Raw genomic sequence first — 6,000 nt, 5'->3', positions numbered from 1 at the left:
TTAGTTCTTGACCTTTACCCCTCGGCCCACTTGGCAGTACGGAGAAGCCCACCGATTATGTAGTAAATTGGCTTTGTTTTTAAGGACACAATATGCCATGTCACTATGCCCCTCAGCTTGCCATTTGGTTTCATGAGAATGGCAATGGATTCTTTGTCCTCTCATGGTCATTCGGATAGCACAGTGGTATCGTCACTACCATCCCCACACCGGGTGGAAAAGGCCCGGGTTCGAAGCTCGTTGAAGACGCGAAGAATTTTTGTGGGCTATTTTCATTCCGTGGCTGAATTAGTCGGTCTCAGGCATAGATATCACGGTTTTTTCACCAGAAACTGGGGTTTTTTGTCCAGCAAATTGACAAATCGACCATAGAACATACGCAATTAACCGACATAAGACACAGCACGGCAGATGAATTTTATTATTCGGGTTGTCTAAATATAAAGTTTGGTCAATCAGATCTGTTTGCGCGGATAGCATAATGGTATCGTCACCACCATCCCCACACCGGGTGGAAAAGGCTCGGGTTCGAATCTCTTCGATAACGCGAGGAACTTTAGTGGGCTTTGTTTACTCAGTGGTTGAGTTAGTCGGTCTGAAGCGTACATAGCAAAGTTTTTTCACTCTCAGAACCTGGGGATTTTCATCCAGCAAACAAGAAAATCGAGCAGAGAACACATGCTTTTTTTTTTTTTTTTTTTTTTGATTTGGTAGTTGTTGGCGCATCGGCTTCTGTGGCCATATTGCACCTCCCAAGGTTTTTGCAGTACTTTGATTTGCTAGCCCGGTCGGCAGAACACATGCAATTAACAGATTAAATACACGTGGGTAGACGTAATCAATTACAAGTGAGCCTAATATAATATATATATATATATATATTTTTTTTTTTTTGGATCACTCAGAGCACCGATGTCAGGCCAATTGAGCATGTTGGGACCAACCGGAAAAGTACATTCGGCTCAACCTGACATGCGCAGGCATTGTTGGACACATCGTTGAACGCATGGATAGCAGTGCCATAGGAAACCTTTCAATACTTTGTGGAGTCCATGTCTTGGCAAAGCAGGTACAGGCTGTATCAAGGGCAAAAGTTGCCCCCTCACGATATTTGGTAGGTGTTGTGAATGCAAATCGAACTTGTATTTTTTTACTCGAACAAGAGTGAAATACAGTCGTCTGCGAGTATTTTTCATTTGCAGACGAGAGTGTTGGGAAAAAACAGAAGGCTGTATCTTATGAAGTTTACTTTTATGCAATTTATTGTAGATATTTGAATAAATTGCCTTCCACAGTGGTTCTGGTTGATATTTCAACCAGAACCACTGTGGAGACACATGGTATGGTTCAAAGCGAAATGTTATAGGCACTTTTTTTCAATAGGAACCGTATGATTGTAGAGTTGCTGTTTTTTTTTTTTTTTTTTTGGCCGATATAGTAATATCGCCATTCTTATATCATTTACTCATTATCATACTAATTCTAGCAGGTTGATTGTTACGTTACTGATAATAATGGTTAGCAATATGTACTACACTATCTTTTCATTTTTAGATTATCAATGAATTAGTCTTTGGAATTAACTTTTACTTTTTCTGCAGCAATGAGGTGTTTGCAGTTGAGTACGTCTCAAATTAACATATATGATCAGTCTTTTCTTCCTATTATTTATTGTATTATACAATCAGTGATATGCCCACAAACAGTGTCGGCAGAAGTAGAAAATTGGTATGAATACACAATAAATTATTGTGAAAAAATTCTGGACCAGGTGTGAACTTTACTGTAAACCTAGTCAAATGTTATCTGCCATCCAGAGATCATAGCGAAAGTCATTGTATTCAGAAACGCCACATGTGGGTTTGCAGATTGTGTAGCCTATAAAAGCATCTGTTCGAGGCTTGGTCATCCAGAATTTAATAATTTTAAAATGATTGAGGGAGTTATATTTTTTGTAGCAATTGAACACTGGAGCCTGGCCTCTTAACATTCAGTTTTTACTAGAAAATAAGCTAAGGGGCTTAGATTAATTAATTAATCTACAAAATTAATTAATCCTTGTTATCATACACAGTGGCAAGAATAATTCAGGTATTCTGTTCTCACACATTACAAGCAAAATATTTTGTTTGGCAATGGACTATTCAAAACTTGCTGGCTCGAATCAAATAAATAAATGGGACTGTGATCGGGCTATATTTGGGCTTATCTAGCAACATAAAAAGTCGTTGAATACAAGGTTATTGTGCTATTAAATTCTTGTCGTTTGGAGTTTTCCAGACAATAGGGCTTATACATTAGTAAAGGTGAATAGTAACATTAATTTGTGAATAAATATATCGTTTAATGTATATGTACTATATACGGTAATTTTTATGTGTATATATATAAATTATAGATAGAGGTAAGTGATGTTCTGTTATGATTTTCATATAAAACGTTAAATATTAGTTGTCTGCCCGAACACTTTAGTATATATTTTCAGTGGTGCCATTGTTTTGTTTAACTTTCGTCTCCGTAATTTATTTGTGGCCATGCTTATATTTAAATTTTTTATTTATGATTTTCAATGAACACATGTTATTGAAGACGTGCAATTTTAGATTGTTTATGCGAAATGATGTGTAAAATGAGTTTTACACATATGACATTTAAACCTTTGCATAGTAATTTTGTTTTAACGACAGACCATGGTTCACAGAAGCCAACCACTTCAGACTTCTATCCAAGTAAAGTTGGTACAGCAGTAGTCCTGCAACCCTTTGTTCCGTTCACTAATCTTGTTGTCCTTCTCTGTACTCGTTCCAGCATCTCTACATCCTTCTTGAAATGAGGCCTCCAGACCTGTATACAGTACTCAAGGTGTAGCCTGACCATTGCCTTATATAAGGGAATAATCACCTCCTTATCCCTGCTAGAAAAATTCCTGTATATCATTGACAAGACACCATGAGCTACTCTTGCAGCCCGTCTGCACTGCTCAGAGAACTTCATATCTGTCTGCACAATTACTTCCAGGTCCCTTTCATTCTCTACCACTGTCAGTGTAGTACCACAGAGTTGATACGTTGCTCTGGGGTTGCTGTTTCCCATATGTAGTACTTTACATTTGTCAATGTTAAACTTCATTTGCCACCTCTCAGCCCATCTGCTCAACCTTTACAGATCCTGTTGCAGCAGCATAGCATCAGTAGTGTCCTTAACAACCCCGCCAACCTTTGTATCGTCTGCAAACTTGGACATTAAGCTTGACATACCATCATCAATATCATTTATAAATACAGAAAATAATAATGGACCCAACACTGAACCCCGAGGGACTCCACTAATAACATTAGTCCACGATGAGCAGTGTCCATTGATTACCACTCTGTCTTTCCCCCCTCAACCATCCCTTTATCCAAACAGCAATTTGCCTCCAATGCCATACTGCTCCAATTTGTGTGGCAGTCTTCCATGTGCAACAGTATCAAAAGCCTTTCTAAGATCCAAATATATAATATCAAAGTTATTCCCTGCATCTAGTTCTTTTGTGACTGCATCATAGTATCCAATCAAATTGGTCAGGCAAGACTTTCCCTTAACAAAACCATGCTGTGTCCAAGCTATAACTGGTCTTGTCTAGATGATCCTGCAGTGCTTCTTTAACCAGTGCCTCCATTAATTTTCCAGGAACAGAAGTTAAACTCACAGGTCTATAATTACTTGTGTCAGCCTTTGATCCTGCTTTGTAACGAAGTAACCTTTTTTAAAACTAACAAGTCTAATCTTTTTTGAATTTTATTCTTTCCATGGCGCACTATAACCTTGCTGTTTTTGCTCAACAAAAATCAAAATCAACTCAACTCAACTCCTCCTTTGTGAATTGGGGTCACATTTGCACATCTCCAGTCTATGGGTACCTCCCCTGAGTCCAAAGAAGCTCTCATAATTATGGCTAAGGGTTTACTTACTTCCTTTGCTGCTACCTTTAATATAATTGGATAGATCCCATCCACACCGGGTGCCTTTTTTATGTTTATCCTCAACAATTTCTCCTCCACTTTCCTCTCAGTTATTACAAAATCATCTAGCTCACTGCCAGAGTTTCCTTCACCTCTGGCATTCCCCTTCCTGAATAACTCCTCATGTGTGAATGTAGATGCAAAATACTCGTTTAGTTTGTTAGCCACCTGAGCAGGATCCTCAACTGTTGAACCATCAATATCCAGTGGACCAATCTGATTCATCCCTTTCCTTCTAGAGTTTACATAGGTAAAGAACTCTTTTCTGTTTTTCTTTGCATCCTTTGCCAAGGATTTCTTATAATCTGCCTTTGCCTGCCTAATTTCCTTTGTGACTTGGTTACAGACCAGCTTATATCTATAGGCTTCCATGTCACCCATTAATTCTATGTATCCCATGCATTTTTCTTGTCTGCCTTATGTCTCATTAGTTCATCTGACATCCATTTAGGCCTAAACCTTGAACAATTTTTCTTAGTTTGTATGTAAAGCCTAGTAGCTTCCAAGATAAGTTCTTTGAATGCTTCTCATTTTGAATTTGCTGTTTGTAACATCATCAGTTGGTCCCACTGTATAGAATTTAAATACTGTCTCAGACCATTGTAGTCGCGTTTAAGAAAACAATAACCCTTCCCTCTACCCCTGATGGTAGTTACCCCTTTGAGTAAATCCCACTTCGGCACACTGTGATCACTGCCACCCAGTGGTTCCTTTATCTGCAGGTTCTTAATGCATGAAAAATCACTACTGATAATCAGATCATGAGCATTACTCCCTCTAGTTGCCTCCTGAACATGCTGATGTAGAAAACAATCATCCAATAAATCCACAAAAGCCTTGCTAGTGTGTGAGTGACCAACCCACAAATTCCAGTCAATATCTGGGCAATTGAAATCCCCCATTATAAGACTCTCTGATTTACTGGCCCATTCTGTTTCCCCGTACAGTTTCTTATTGTACTCATCAGAGGCCTATAACACACTCCTATTCAATTTTGATCTCCCAATGCTTATGTCACACCAAACTGACTTGACACTGCAATGTCCAGCAATGTCGACTGGCTTCACTTCCTTGGATTTTATGTGTTTCGTAACTAATAGCATAACCCCTCCTCCCTTCCTATCCTGTCTATCCTTTCTGTAGACATTGTATTCCCCAAATTCCAGTTCTGCATTCCTTATATCTGTGTGACACCACATTCCTATTCCTATATGTTCCTATTCTTAGCTATCCTAACACAACCCATGTGTTTACTTGTACTGCAATGACTCCCAGCTGTCTCTGAAATATCCTGCATCTTGTTTTCCAGGCTGCTGCTCATTCCAATAGAAGCAGTGCAAGAATCACTTTTACCTCTGCGAGTGGCTACTGTTAATCTATTAGTCCTTGTATCCTCCCAAGCTAGCAGTTTTCCGACCCACCTAACACTGCCTCGATAGCATTAGTAAATATTCTTGCACCCTTTCTATTTAAGTGTATCCCATCCCTGTAGAAGCAGTCTCTCCTGTTAACAAGTACAGACCAGGCTGAAAAAAATTCTACCCCTTGAGCCTTGTACAATCTTTCCAGGGCCGAATTGAGCGACAAGGCTCTCATCATATACAGTAAACCCCCGCTCTTCGCGGGGGTTACGTTCCTGAGAAATGCCGCGAATACCGAAAACACGAATACTGAGTTATGGCTCCCATAGTAATAAAGGGGTTCCGTTCCAAAGTATAAGAAAAACTAGTCTAAAATTGTCTATGTATGTATTATATGTACCTTCATAATATGACTATGTACATACAGTACATAGTGAAATGCAAGCATATGGCATCGAAATGAAAATAAGAAACAATTTAATATTAAATGTAATATTTATTAGAAATTTCAAACCAGCGCCTTTGCTAGCTAAAAAACTTATCCCGCCAGTGCTATCACCAGTTTCGCTGAAGTGTTGATAAAGGAGTTTTGCCTTTTCACGATTGATGGGTGAACTTAACGGAATTTTATTTTG

General features: G+C 38.8%; 1 protein-coding gene across 2 annotated transcripts in view; it reads left to right on the top strand.

The window, feature by feature from the left end:
* Nucleotides 1–2,289: 2,289 nt before the first annotated feature.
* Nucleotides 2,290–6,000, top strand: part of LOC150084292 (uncharacterized) — a 143,157-nt gene continuing 139,446 nt past the window's right edge. For both annotated transcript variants that reach the window (XM_090375969.1, XM_090375968.1), the window contains exon 1: nucleotides 2,290–2,404. The gene's annotated coding sequence lies outside the window, so the exon portion shown is untranslated. The remainder of the gene's footprint in view (nucleotides 2,405–6,000) is intronic.

Source organism: Mastigoproctus giganteus, chromosome 6 (assembly GCF_048544385.1).
Source record: "Mastigoproctus giganteus isolate SK-2022 chromosome 6, ASM4854438v1, whole genome shotgun sequence".
Taxonomy (NCBI): domain Eukaryota; kingdom Metazoa; phylum Arthropoda; class Arachnida; order Uropygi; family Thelyphonidae; genus Mastigoproctus; species Mastigoproctus giganteus.
This window is presented reverse-complemented; position numbering and strand designations above follow the sequence as displayed.